This window comes from Schistocerca serialis, chromosome 5 (genome assembly GCF_023864345.2).
Source record: "Schistocerca serialis cubense isolate TAMUIC-IGC-003099 chromosome 5, iqSchSeri2.2, whole genome shotgun sequence".
NCBI classification, from domain to species: domain Eukaryota; kingdom Metazoa; phylum Arthropoda; class Insecta; order Orthoptera; family Acrididae; genus Schistocerca; species Schistocerca serialis.
This window is the reverse complement of record NC_064642.1, coordinates 86,161,636-86,176,823: the sequence shown is the minus strand read 5'-3', so window position 1 is coordinate 86,176,823 and position 15,188 is coordinate 86,161,636. Positions and strand designations below refer to the sequence as shown.

The window sequence follows — 15,188 nt, the reverse complement described above, 5'->3', positions numbered from 1 at the left end:
TTGGGACATAGACAAGTTGGCGGCGGCCCCATTATTCTCTGTGCAACATTTACGTGGGCATCCATGAAAGTTATAGTACACTAGTTGCAGACCACGTACACTCCTTCATGACGATCAGGTTTCCCGACGGCAGTGGCACTTTTAAACAACATAATTTGCCAGGTCACGAGGCCAGGAGTGTGATGGAGCGGTTCGAGGAACACAGTGGCGAGTTCCAATTGTTATGCTGCCCCCGTCTAACTCGCCAGGCCTGTGTAATCGAACACATGTGGAATGTGACTGAACGTGGCTTCAGAGCTCATAGCTCTGCTCCCAAGAATTTACAAGAATTATGTGACTTGTGTGCGCGGATGTGGTACCAGCTCATTCCAGAGACCTACCAAGGCCTCACTGCTTCCATACCACGATGTGTCGCAGCTATTATCCGTCCAAAGATGGACGTACAGGCCATTAGGTAGGTGGCCATAATGTGTATATGATAGTGTATATGCTTCTGTGCAAAGTACTAACCAGAATTCTTTACAGAAGAATAGAAAAATTGGTAGAAGGGGAAGATCAGTTTAGGTTCTAGAGAAATGTAGGAACGCGCGAGGATACACTGACGCTACGATTTATCTTAGAAGGTGGGTTAAGGAAAGGCAAACCTAAGTTTATAGTATTTGTAGACATGGAGAAAACTTTTGACAATGCTGACAGGAATTCTCTTTCCCAAATTCTAAAGTTCGCAGGGGTAAAATACAGGGGCTATTTACAACTTACGTAGAAACAAGACGGCAGTTATAAGACTCGAGGGACATGAAAGGGAAGCAGTGGATGAGAAGGGAGTGAGACAGGGTGGTAGTCTACTCCCGATGCTACTCAATCTGTACACTGAGCAAGCACTAAGGGAAACCATAGAAAAATTTGGAGTCATAATTACAGTTCAGGAAGAAAATGCGGAAACTTTAAGGTTCGCCAAAGACATTGTATTTCTGTCAGGGACGGTAAAGGACTTGGAAGGAGAGTTGAACGGAAGGGACATTGTCTTGAAGGGAGGATATAAGATGAACATCAACAGAAGTAAAATGAGGACAGTGGAATATACTGGAATAAAATAAAATAATTGCCGTGTGGCTAGGGCCTCCCGGCGGGTAGACCGTTCGCCTGGTTCAAGTGTTTCAAATTGTCGCTACTGCAGTGACTCGCTTGTCGATGGGGATGAAATGTTGATGATAATGACAACACAACACCCAGTGTCTGAGCGAAGAAAATCTCTGACCCAGCCGGGAATCGAACCCGGGCCGTTAGGTATGACATTCCGTCGCGCAGACCGCTTTTTTTTAGTGATCTTATTTTTGATCTATAGTGTTCGTTGAATTTGTTCGGGGCGGATGTCCAACGTCATTCGTTTAGGTTCTTTGTTTACCTATTCACTCAGTTTTTTTTTGTTACAGAGGGTAGCTAACCCGCTGACCGAATACGCTGAGCTACCGTGCCGGCAGACCACTCAGCTACCAGTCGAATTAAAAACAGATGATGCTAAGGGAATTCGATTAGGAAAAAAGAAAAAGTAGCAGATGAGTTTTGCTATTTTGGCAGCGAAATAACTGACGATGTCTGGAGTAGAGAGAATACAATACGTAGACTGGCAATGGCAAGAAGAGAATATCTGAAGAAGCGAAATCTGTTAACATCGAATATAGACTTAAGTGTTGGCAAATCTTTTCAGAAAGTATTTGAAAGGAGTTTACCAGTATACGGAAGTGAAACATGGACGATAAACAGTTTAGACAAAAAGTCAATATAAGCTTTTGAAATGTAGTGGTACAGGAGCCCGGCCAGAGTGGCCGAGAGGTTCTGGGCGCTACAGTCTGGAACCGTGCGACCGCGACGGTCGCAGGTTCGAATCCTGCCTCGGGCATGGATGTGTGTTATGTCCTTAGGTTAGTTAGGTTTAAGTAGTTCTAGGGGACTGATGACCTCAGAAGTTAAGTCCCATAGTGCTCAGAGCCATTTTTTGCTACAGAAGAATGTTGAAGATTATATCCGTACATCGTAACTAATGAGGAGGGACTGAATATAACTAGGGAACAAAGAAGTTTGGTGCCAAACCTAACTGTTGGATAGAATCGGTTGACAGGACACGTTCTGAGACATAAAAGGGTAACTAATTTAGTACTGGAGGGAAGGGTGCAGGATAAAAATCGAAGTGAGAAAGTAAAATATGAATACAGTAACTAGATTCAGAAGGACGTAAGTTGCAGTAATCAGTCGGGTATGAAGAGTTTTGGACGGAATAGAGTAGTATGGAGACCTGTATCAAAATAGTCATCTGTCCAGAAACCTCAACAAAAACAACACGCTTCCGTTCGAGCCTGAATTTCTGTTCTCTTGTCCTCGCGGTCTTTACGCGAGATTTACTGATATTCAAAGAACTGTGACTGACGCCCGAACAACGGGGAACTAACATGCATCAAGATTAGAAATAGTGCACTGATAATGGCTAGGCACTAGCCGAAATCTGGATTTGCGTAATAAAACCTGCAAAAAAAAAAAAAAAAAAAGGACGACTGATAGCTGCGCTCTATAATTTATAAATCACATAACAGTCGCTGAGTGCACCCACTTTCCTAATGGAAGGTAACCTGCTAAAGAAACTAGGACACATGCCTAATATCGTGTAGGATCCCCGCGAGCACGCAGAAGTGCCGCAATACGACGTGGCATGGACTCAACTAATGTCTGAAGAAGTGCTGAGGGGAACTGACACCATGAATCCTGCAGGGCTGTCCGTAAATCCCTAAGAGTACGAGGGGGTTGAGATCTCTTATGATCAGCACCTTGCAAGATATCCCATCTATGTTCAGTAATGTTCATGTTTGGGGAGTTTAGTGACCAGCGGAGAGTTTAAACTAAGAAGAGTGTTCCCAAAACCACTCTGTAGCAATTCTGGACGTGTGAGGTGTCGCATTGTCCTGCTGGAGTTTCCCAAGTCCGCCGGAATGAACAATGGACATGAATGGATGCAGGTGATCAGACAGGATGCTTACGTACGTATAACCTGTCAGAGTCGTATGTAGACGTATCAGGATCCTATATCACACCAACTGCACACGACCCACACGATTACAGAGCTTCCACCAGCTTGAAAAGTCCCCTGCTCACATGCATGGTCCATGGATTCATGAGATTGTCTCCATACCCCTACACGTCCATCCTCTCAGTACAATTAGAATCGAGACTCGTCCGACCAGGCAAAATGTTTACAGTCAACAACAGTCCAATATCGTTGTTGACGGGCCCAGACGAGGCGTAAGGCTTTGTGTTGTGAAGTCATCATGGGTACACGAGTGGTCCTTCAGCTACGAAAGCCCATATCGATGATGTTTCGTTGAATGGTTCGCACGCTGACGCTTGTTGATGGCCCAGCACTGAAATCTTCAGCGATTTGCGGAAGGGTTGCTCTTCTGTCACGTTGAACGATTCTCTACAGTCGTCGTTGACCCCTTTCTTGCAGGATCTTTTTCCGGCCACAGCGATGTCGGAGATTCGAGTTTTATCGGATTCCTGATAGTCACAGTACACTCGTGAAATGGTCGTATAAGAAAATCTCCACTTCCTTGCTACCTCGGAAATGCTGTGTCTCATCACTCGTGCGCCGACTACAACTACGTTCAAACTCACTTAAATCTTGATAACGTGCTATTGTGGCAGCAATAATCGATCTAACAACTGCGCCAGACACTTGTTGTCTTATACAGGCGTTGCCGACCGTAGCGCCGTATTCTGGCTGTTTACTTATCCTGTGTTGGAACACGCATGTCTGTACCAGTTTCTTTGACGCTTCAGTGTACTTTGCTGGCAGGAGGTTCGTTCTGTAGCAATAGTGTTTCACCAATAAGAACGTCTTCTTCTCTCCAAAGATTCTCATTTGAGTTCACGATGCGTCTAACGGGAACGAATCTAGCTGCATGTTTCTGAATTGTTTCGATGTCTTCTTTTAATCTTACTTGTGCAGATCCCGAGCACTCGAGCATTGCTGAAGAACGGATCGTAATGGTTCTCTACACTGTCTCCTTTATAGATGGCCTTCCTAGGATTCTCCCAATAGATCGAAGACGACCATTCGCCTTCTATGCAACAGGCCTGACGTGCTCGTTCCATTACAACGCTTTGTAACGTTACTCGTAGATATTTATTCGGCGTAACTGCATCAGGCAGAAGACCACTGCCACTCATCTTCATCAATTTCTATTTTTACATATTTGGAGGGAGCTGCTATTGATAACAAAAATAGAAATTCTATCCAAATCGCGCCGTATCCTCCTAGAGTCACTCAAAGACGATACTTTCTCTTACTCTGCTGCGTCAAAAGCAAACAGTTGCGGACTGCTCCCCACCCTACCAGTCAGATGGTTTGCGTATATGGAGGACAAGAGCGGCGCCGTCATATTTGCGTGGGGTCCTCCTGACGATCCCTTTGACAATGAACACTCACCGTGTGTGTTCTAACAGTTACAGCGAGATGCTGTTGTTGTTGTTGTTGTTGTTGTCTTCAGTCCTGAGACTGTTTTGATGCAGCTCTCCATCTACTCTATCCTGTGCAAGGTTCTTCATCTCCCAGTACCTACTGCAACCTACATCCTTCTGAATCTGTTTAGTGTATTCATCTCTTGGTCTCCCTCTACGATTTTTACCCTCCACGCTGCCCTCCAATGCTAAATTTGTGATCCCTTGATGCCTCAGAACATGTCCTACCAACCGCTCCCTTCTTCTTGTCAAGTTGTGCCACAAACTCCTCTTCTCCCCCATTCTATTCAATACCTCATCATTAGTTACGTGATCTACCCATCTAATCTTCAGCATTCTTCTGTAGCACCACATTTCGAAAGCTTCTATTCTCTACTTGTCCAAACTATTTATCGTCCATGTTTCACTTCCATACATGGCTACACTCCATACAAATACTTTCAGAAACGACTTCCTGACACTTAAATCAATACCCGATGTTTTACAGCGAGATATCAGTTTAAAATATTTTTTAAAAATTGTACAGGTTTCCAGAAGCTTATAGTTGTCAATGATGTAAGAAGCATTGGTTTTATTTTTGTTATAGTGTTTAACAAATGATGAAAGTAATCGGTAGCTTAGGAGTTAAGTGACAGATCACAGCTTAAAAGGCCAAAAGTACGAAATGGTGTAGTGAAGGTGTAACATGCGAGAACGCTGTTTAGGAATTGTTTCACTTACAGAATAAACTACTTATTGTTAGTCGTGCATGTGAAATGTAGCCAGGAGAAGCTAACTCGGCACTAGAAGGGATTTCGTGAGAGAAACACCCTTTCAAGAGCACTGGATGGATTAGATCCGCGGAGACGACCAGGTTAATACGTGTTACGAAGATCTGAAGATTCCCGTCTGATCGGTCGACAGGCTTATCAGTATGAACCTTCAAATGTCACTCACTGAAAACAGAGAAAATGTATCAAGTAGGTAAATTTTCGGGGCTATAATCGGATTAGTTACTGTGGATTGATACTTGGGCCTATTACTTCATGTCCGAAATGAAGCAGCGGTCAAAACAGATGATAACGGTAAAGCAGATCTTATCTGCCAGAAAGGTGACGCTAGTATTTTATGGGACGCAGAAGCGATTCTGAATGTGGATTACGTTGTAAGACAATAACTGCTAAATAGTATGCAGGTATCTGACCGAATAGTATCAAAACCTACACGGGTAAAGGCTGTCATTCAAAAAGAAAAAGAAAGAGAAAATCTTTAGAACACATCTTTAGAACACTACACCGGCCCACAAATATGCTTTGACAACGGAAAAGCCGAGGAATTTTATGTACACAACATCGACGTTATATTCCATGAGACTTGCACATACTCTCACGTTTAAAGAAGTCTGTAGTAATAAATAATCAAGGCGCCTTAGATAGAATTAAAGACACTAAGAAATTAAATTCTGGCATGAACAACGCTAAATTAAAGGCGTATGAAGTTCTCGTTCCTTTATGTAAATATCGAGTTGAGGCTCCACAACTTCTTCTGTCGTTTCGATTTGTAGAATTTGGTACCTGTCAATATACGATACGAGGGTCATTAAATAACTAATGGAACCCTTTTTTTTCTCTGCTGATTTCGGTTGAAAAATGTGGAATTTGTTGTCGGAGATCGTGCAATAAATCCGCTTCAGCACCTATAGTTCCATGAAGTTCCGATAGGTGGCAGGGCTACACAAAGCCTTCAAAATGGCGTCTGTAACATTGGTATGTACCAGGCAGAGAGCCATTGAGTTTCTTTTGCCGGAAAACCAGAACATCGCAGTTATTCACAGGCGCTTGCAGAGTGTCCACGGAGACATGGCAGTAAACAAAAGCACGGTGAGTCTTCGGGTGAGGCATCTGTCATAATCGCAACAATATCGCTCAAAACCTGTCTGATCTCGTGCGTGACAGCTGGCCACACACAGCTGCGATTCCTGCAATGTTGAACAGTGCACACACTCTCATTCGGGGTGAGAGACGGATCTGACCCAGCGGTTCTAGGCGCTACAGTCTGGAACCGCGTGACCGCTCCCGTCGCAGGTTCGAATCCAGCTTCGGGCATGGAGACACTTGTCCATCAGGTATGTGCCCGCAGGGTCCGTCGCCGCTTAACAGAAGCACATAAAGAGCGACGAAAGACCATCTGTGCGGAATTTCATGCGCGTTACGAGGCTGACGGTGACAGTTTCTTGTCAAGCATCATCACAGGTGATGAAACATGGGTTCATCACTTCGATCCGGAAACAAAACGGCAACCCACAGAGTCGCGCCACAGCACTTCTTCTCTGAAGAAAAAACTCGCCGTCAGCCAGTATAGTGATGGCGACTGTCTTCTCGGACTCAGACGGGGTTACTCTGTTTGATGTTCTCCCTCATGGTCCAACGCTCAACTCTAAAATGTACTGTGCTGTCCTCAGGAAACTGAAGAAACGACTTCAGCATGTTTGTCGCCACAAAAATGCAAACAAACTTTTCATTCTCCATGACAGCGAAAGGTCTCGCACAAGTCTGTGCACCAGAGAAGAGCTCACAAAACTTCATTGGACTCTTCTTCCTCATCCACCCTGCTGCCCAGATTCACACCATACAACTTTCATCTATATCTACACGATTCTATGCAATTCACAATTAAGTGCCTGGCAGCTGGTTCATTGACTACCGTTCCACCATCGAACGGCACGCGAGAAAAACGAGCACTCAAATCTTCCTGTGCGAGCTTTAATTTCTCTTATTTTATCGTGGTGATCATTTATTCCTGTGTATGTGAGCACCAACAGAATATCGGAGGAGAAAGTTGGTGATCGAAAATTCACGAGAAGGTTCCACTAAAACCGGCGTTGTTTTAGTGATTGCCACCCCAATTCATGTATCATGTCCGTGGCAGTCTCTCCCCTATTACAAAACGAACTGACGGTCTTTGAACGTTTTCGATGTCCTCAGTCAGTCCCATTTGATGCAGATCCCACACCGCACAGCACTACTCCAGAAGAGTGCGGACAAGCGTGGTGTAAGCAGTCTCTGAAGTAGACCTGATGCATTTTCTAAATGTTCTGCCAATAAATCGCAGTCATTGGTTTGCTTTCCCCAAAACATTATCTATGTGACCGTTCTAATTCAAGTTATTCGTAACTATAACCAGTAAATATTTAATTGAATTCACAGCTTTAGATTTGTGTTTGGACTATTGTAGGATGCACACCGCAGGAAGTGGATAGTGGGGAGGTTACTGAACCAACAAGACGCTGGCTCCGACGGCAACCAATACAGTGGTACCATGAGGTCCCACAGTGAGGTGTTGTTACGCCTTCGCACTGAACGGAGATTACGTTGGGAAACAGATTTTCGTGGATAATATTCTGTATTGAAATCCTGAAAGAAGCCAACCTGCTTCCAGAAAAAAGTGTGTTGCATTACTTATTAATCGAAGGGAATGCGAGTCTTCGTTACATGTTCCTGTTACTGATGTGCTGACAAACTGAAGCTTAAAACATAGTTTTTCCATTATGTATCTTGGTGATCCGCAAGGGAACGAAATTAGGTAATTTGTATGAAAAGTACTTCTTTCAAATAAAGCAAGAAAAGTACACGAAAACGTCTGCCACCAATATATATGATAACACTGTGGACCCAGGGAGTGTGTGTGCTGTCGAGTTGATGGTATTAAGAAAGAATTACGAGAACGGGGGTGCGCTGCTGGAACATAAAACAGACAACGCCAGCCTCATCAAAATGAAATGTTTCTCCGTGTAATGAGGTGATATTTTCTGACACGTTATCGTGAATTCGTACAATTTGCAAATTACAACAGACAAACTACGTAATGCTAGTGACCGTCGTAACAAGACGCTCGTTTATCTTGATGAAATATCTCCGGAAAAACGTTAAGAAACGATAGGAAATGAAAGGCTTCCGGTAGACCTTGATATATAGAGGGTGGTGTTGGGAAGTAGTGGGCCTTTCCAAAGAAAACCACATATAAGGTTTTCATGTTTCTTCGGCACTGTACTAAAACGTTATAGATATAGAAAGAGTTAATCTGAAAGAAGAAATTGAATAAGAGGGATTCTGAAAATCTGATTTATTCTGTTACGTAGAGGAAAACTTAAAATCGGTTGGAGGAGGTCGGCTGCTCTAGTCAAGTGCTGTTTCGTTAACGTAGAATACGGGTACTCGACACAGTTAGTACGACGACTATGCTGCTGTGTAAGTATGATTTATACAAAGACCTTAATTGAAAAGAAACCTCTCTTTACTTGATCGTCGAAAGAAGGAATACTGCAACATAAGTCACTTATGAATCAAGTAAGTAGGATGTGCAGAGGAGCCAAGGTGAAATGGCTTCAGGCAAAATGCGAAAAAAATTGAAAAAGATATGGTCTTCGGAATGACTGATTCAGCAGATAGGAAATTCAAAACAACTTCGTTTGAATAAAATGTAAAGGCGTCAGCATTAAGAGTGACTTGGTAACTCACTGTTAAACGCAGATGAGAGAGCAGATAAGTGGAAAGAGTACACGGCCACTACAAGGAGGAGTAACTGTGCGTTGATAGAAGAAGAATTAGTTGTCGATTTGGAAGACATAGAAGATTCAATATTAGAATCAGATTCTTGCGGTCAAAGAAGGCAGAAGGGATGAATACTATCTTCTGAAATTTAGAAACTCATCGCGGGAAACGCCAACCAAACAAGTTAATCTGTAACATCTGGATATATAGGTACACCATCGGACTTCGGAAGAATATCATCTGAAAGATCTCGAAGATAAAAAGAGCAGATAAATACAAGAGCTACCGCGCAATCAGCTTAATAGCCCGTACAGCGGTTTGTGCAACTATCACAAGTGACTTCTCATTCCGCCAATGGTGAAGCTGTTATTGGTCGTTCATACTTCGTATTTGGCTCACACTATCAGTGATTTTCTTCCGTCTACATAGTCTTTTTAGTTTTTACCGGGAGTCTTATATCTTCTTGTGCAGAGAACATGGGTTACGCCCACTATCGCTTCAGGCAACAATACCGCAGCGAGGTGATCTTTGCACCTGGGAGCATCTACCTGCTCCGATTCCACTTCGCGGAAAATTATTTCTGTAACTGACTTAGGCAAAATACTGTGCAAATAACATGTTATCGAACTGTGGAGAACTGTAAATGCGTAGACACTAGTCAGTATATCGTTTTTTCAAACCACCAACTCAGTTTAGGGAATCAGTACCACACAATAAAAAAGAATGGTTCTATACATAAAACGTATAGCTAGTCTAATCTTACATACGAAAATAATTTAAGTCAGATTGAGCCTAAATAAAGCCGACATGGAGAATGCCGCGCCTTGTGTCCTGCCATTCGCTGCAGGGCGCAGATGGGTTTTAGCACGGACACGGTTGGAAATCAGTGGGCACCAGTCATTTCAGCTGTCAGTTCCCCCGGCGGGTCGTATATCTGGCGCAGTATTTAAAATGCATTGATTTAGAATTTAAATTGGAAAGGAATTAAATGTACGCGTGATAACTCACCGCTCTACGCGAGATTTGCTAGAAAGAAGATTTCAATTATGGCGGCGGTGCGGCCGTAGCTCTCTGTATAAAATCCTGAGTGCAATTTCCCGTGAGTAATTACGCACCCTGCAGGACCTTCGAGGATGAGTGGGCGCCGAGAAAACACGCAGACGAGACGGACAATCTATTTTCTTTTTTCGCTAGCAGATATCTCTTTTTAATTTTTTGCTCCCCCGTAGCTCAATTGTTCCACGGATTATTTTTTCCACTTCATATTTCATTAAGGGAGAACTTTTCACAATGCAGGTTCAGTAAATCTGAACAGAGCACAGGAGAATGAAACAATGGATGGAAATGTTTTGCTGTCCGCCGGCTGAAGGGGTTTTCTTTTGAATTTCTGGTCCAGTAGGCGCTTGCGCTGAAATGCAATTGTTTGTTTGTGTACGGTTTACGTGATGCTTGTTCTGTGAATCTTTGGTTTCATGGGCTCTTTCAACACAGGCAACGTAAATGTAGGTCATTGAACTGCTGGCGTTACAAAAAGTAAATTAAAAGTTCGTGATCAGTCGTCCAAGCTGGTGATTTCAAATTAGTTGCTCGCAAATAGTAGAAATTCATATGTGTCTCAAATGGCTCGGTAGCTAAGTGTGTAATTACAATGGTAGATGTACGAGTTCCCATCCCAGCTTTTTTGAGCCGTTCTGCCATGGTAGTGTCGTGCGTATGTGAAATACGCCGATTTCCATCCCCATTCGGTTTGCACGTGGCATGAAACTCCCTCTGTAACTGTTAGGTGGGACTGATTGCACTTAACTCATTTCTGATGAATCAGTGTGATCTTTAAACGAACTTGAAAGCTGATGGTTAAACAAGGTGTTCTAAACCTGTTGTTGTGGTCTTCAGTCGACAGACCTCTTGGTCTCTAAATAATTATTGCAACCTAGATCCCTCTGACTCTGGGCACTGTATTCATCTCTTGGTCTCCCTCTACGATTGTTACCTCCCACGCATCCGTCCAGTACTAAATTGGTGTTCCCTTGACGCCTCAGAATGTGTCCTACCAATCGATTCTAGTCGAGCTACGCCACGAATTTTTCTTCCCAGTTCTATTCAGTATCTCCTTACAGTTACGTGATCTACCCACCTAACATCGAGCACTCTTTAGTAGCACCTAATTTCAAAAGCTTCTATTGTCTTCATGTTCTGGATCTCATCCATGTTTCTCTTCCTTTTACTACACCCCATAAAAATACTTTCAGAAATGGCTTCCTGACACTTAAATATACACTCGATGTTAAAAATTTCTCTTCTTCAGCAACGCTCTTCTTGCTGTTGCCAGTCTACATTTTTTATCCTCCCTACGCCGACTTTCATCAGTTATTCTGGTACCCAAATAGCAGAGGTCATCTATTACTTTAAGTGTCTCACTTTCTAACCTAATTCCCTCAGCATAGCCGGATTTAATTCAACTACACTCCATTATCCTCGTTTTTATTTTGTTGATGTTCATCTTATATCCTCATTTCAAGACACTGTCCATTCCGTTCAACTGCCCTTGGAAGTTCTTTGCTGTCTCTGTTTGAATTACAATGTGATCGGCAAACTCCTAAGTTTTTATTTCTTCGCCCTAGACTTTAATTCCTACTCCAATTTTTTCTTTTGTTTACTGTACTGCTCTTGAATAACATCGGAGATACGTTACCACCCTGTCTCACTCCTTTCTCAACCACTGCTTTCTTTTCGTGTTCCTCGACTCCCATAACTGCCATCTGGTTCTGTCCAAATTGTAAATAGCCTTTAGCTCCCTGTCTTTCACCCCCGCTACCTTCAAATTTGAAAGAGAGTTTTCCAGTCAACATTGTCAAAAACTTTGTCTAAGGCTACAAATGCTGTAAACGCAGGCTTATTTTTCCTTATGCTGTCTTCTATGAGACGTCGTAGGGTCACTATTGCCTCGGGTGTTCCTATATTTCTCCGGAATACAAACTGATCTTCCTCGACGTCGACTCCTACCATTTTTTCCGTTCTTCTGTAAGGAATTCGTGTTGGTATTTTGCAACCATGACTTATTAAACTGATAGTTCTATAATTTTCACACCTGTCAACATATGCTTTCTTTGGAATTGGAATATTATATTCTTCTTGACGTCTCATACATCTTGCTCACCAAATGGCAGAGTTTAGTCATGGCTGGGTCCTCCAAGGCTATCAGTAGTTCTAACAGAATGTCGTTTAATACCAGAGCCTTTTTTCGACGTAGGTCTTTCAGCGCTTTATGGAATTCTTTAAGCAGTATCATATCTAAAATCAAGTCTCCCATCTTATCTTCAACTGCGTCCCCTACCATTTCTGTAATATTGCCCTCAAGTGCATCTCTCTTGTATAGACCCTCTATGTACTCCTTCCAACTTTCTGCTTTCCCTTCTTTGCTTAGGAGTGGTTTTTCAATTGAGCGCTTGATATTCATACATATTTCTCGAAAGGTCTCTTCAATTTTCCTGTAGGCAGAATTTATCTTACCCCTAGTGATATGTGCTTCTATATCCTTACATTTGTCCTCTAGCCATTCCTGCTTAGCCACTTTGCACCTCCTGTCACTCTCATTTTTGGACGTTTTTATTCCTTTTCATCTGGTTATAAGAAAGAAAATCCGAAGTGATGCATTTTTGACTATACATGGATTCACTTTCAGGGCAATTGACGGCTTCAAGAGTATTTTAGGAGACGTTTTAGCAACAGATTTGATACAAAAATGCATGCCCATCTAGCAGCAGCGAAGAACATTTTAAAAGTATCAATATCTTAATGAAAAGATCATTTAGCTCTCGCAGTGCAGAAAGAAACTATTAACTCTCCTTAGGGAGGGCTGGAGATGGAGATATGTGTAAACTTCTATTCTGTTCAAATGGCTCTGAGCACTTAACATCTGAGGTTACCAGTCCCCTAGAACTTAGAACTACTTAAACCTAACCAACCTAAGGACATCACACACATCCATGACCGAGGCAGGATTCGAACCTGCGACCGTAGCAGTCGCGCGGTTTTAAACTGAAGCGCCTAGAACCGCTCGGCCACGGCGGCCAGCTTCTATTCTGTAGCCACGTTTATACTCCATAAGCAATCGTATAATGTTTCGGAGGGTTCTTACAGGGAAGCCCTTTATTGGGAGGTCGCAAAAGGTCCATGATGTTTACGGCATTCCACGCCCCATATATTGTCTACTACGCAACCACAATATTGTCTGCTAATGGCAACAGGGAACTGGACTGGAGGTATCCCATGGTGAGCACAGCACGAGGATACGGAGCCTAGTTGAACTGCATAGTCGACGAGTAGCTTACAACAGTTCTACAGTGCTAGAGGTGTTGATACAGTGCAGAGCAATGGCAACGATAAACCAAGGAAACATTGCATTATATCTACAACAGCAGTTGCCAATTTCGTCAGAAAGAAACCAAGGAATTTCGGAGAGTGAGAAAGAAATCGGAGATGAAATATTAGGGTATCTGCAGGATGAGTAAGTGGAATACACTCGACTGAGCGGACAATATACATGAGGAGGACAACGATGACGATACGTGCTTAACAAGTGAAAGTGATATTGACACTGGTGTCGAACCATATAGCTCATCATCCTTGACGCCAGGGAGCCAGAACTCCCGCCTTCAGTGAAACGTAGACAAGGACAGTCGCTGTCCAATGAGTGAGTACTAAACGCAATTACGTACATGAAAGATCATCCACAGCATAGTAAAAAACGATCATGAACAGATTTCGAATAAGTCAGCAGCAATACGAATTGAAGTGTATAAGAAAGGAGGAAAAGACGCACTTGTTACAAAAACTGGTGTTTACGCGTTTCAAGGATGCTCAATACAATTTACATGATAGTGACCTACTATATTATGCATATAAAATTAAGCGTGACATAGATTACAGTGACTTCAAGGGATGTAGTTGATGGTTGCATAACTTCAAAAAGTGCTACAGAATTGAAAGAAATAAGATAACTAAATTTCAAACAAAGCGCCAACTGGATGATGCACAGCAAATTAGAGAATCGGCCCGAAAATTTGTAGAGGAGATAAACAAACTTATCCCATCGTTCAGTAAGAGAATTTGAAAAGAAAATCAATATGAAAGGAATCCTTGAAATTAGAGGTACCGAGACGGTTATATCAAGGTCACTTAACATCAATGTCTTAACGAATTTGTATGCAATTATGCCGACTGTTGATCTAGATGGGCCGGCCGGACTGGCCGTGCGGTTCTAGGCGCTACAGTCTGGAGCCGAGCGACCGCTACGGTCGCAGGTTCGAATCCTGCCTCGGGCATGGATGTGTGTGATGTCCTTAGGTTAGTTAGGTTTAATTAGTTCTAAGTTCCAGGCGACTGATGAACTCAGAAGTTAAGTTGCATGGTACTCAGAGCCTTTTTTTGGTCTAGATGGTAAATTGGCTAGAAGTTCTTTATTGTGCTGCGAAAACTTGATGCTCTGTCCCTTACAGTTCTTTCTTGTGTGCATGATCTTTCAACGGCAGTAGGAAATAATTGCGTCACATCAAGCAAGAGTGGGAAAATGGGTGTAAGAGAACTTCAACTATGGTATCATAATTGGTTTTGGCCAATAGCTGGTCACTATAATTTGCTTTTGCTTGATTCCTGGTCTTCGTATGCAAATCATAAGTCATTAGAGCAAAATATCCCTCCTGGAAAGTGTGTGGCGTTGCAATTTATACCATCTGGAATCCCTCGACAAATTCAGCCACTGGACGCTTGCTTGTTCCGTGTCTGTAAAACATATTATCGCACTATCTGCAGCTACGCCTAAAAGGACAGGCAATTTCACGATAGGCTCCACGACAGACCGTTTCGCATTCGGTTGCATGCCATTACATTCCATCAGTTCACATCACTCTTTTACACCAATATGACTCTACAGGCATTGCTTAAGAATGGATACGTAACTGAACGTCCTGTACTGTTTGGGACTCCCTAGGAGTTCGCCTTCGTTCTTGATGGTGCTAACCTTTGTACTCACTGTGGCTCGCCATTTTCCATTCGGTGTTCATGGTGCACGTTAATGGTTTATTTCGAACGTTTCTTGAATGGCGACGATGTTCATTTTGTGAACTGTAAAACATACATCCCTAGAAGTTT

At 42.8% G+C, this 15,188-nt stretch overlaps 1 protein-coding gene across 1 annotated transcript in view; it reads right to left on the bottom strand.

Moving 5' to 3' along the window:
• LOC126481760 (Down syndrome cell adhesion molecule-like protein Dscam2) overlaps nucleotides 1-15,188 on the bottom strand; it is a 723,682-nt gene that overhangs the window by 561,282 nt on the left and 147,212 nt on the right. The gene's annotated exons all lie outside the window — the stretch shown is intronic.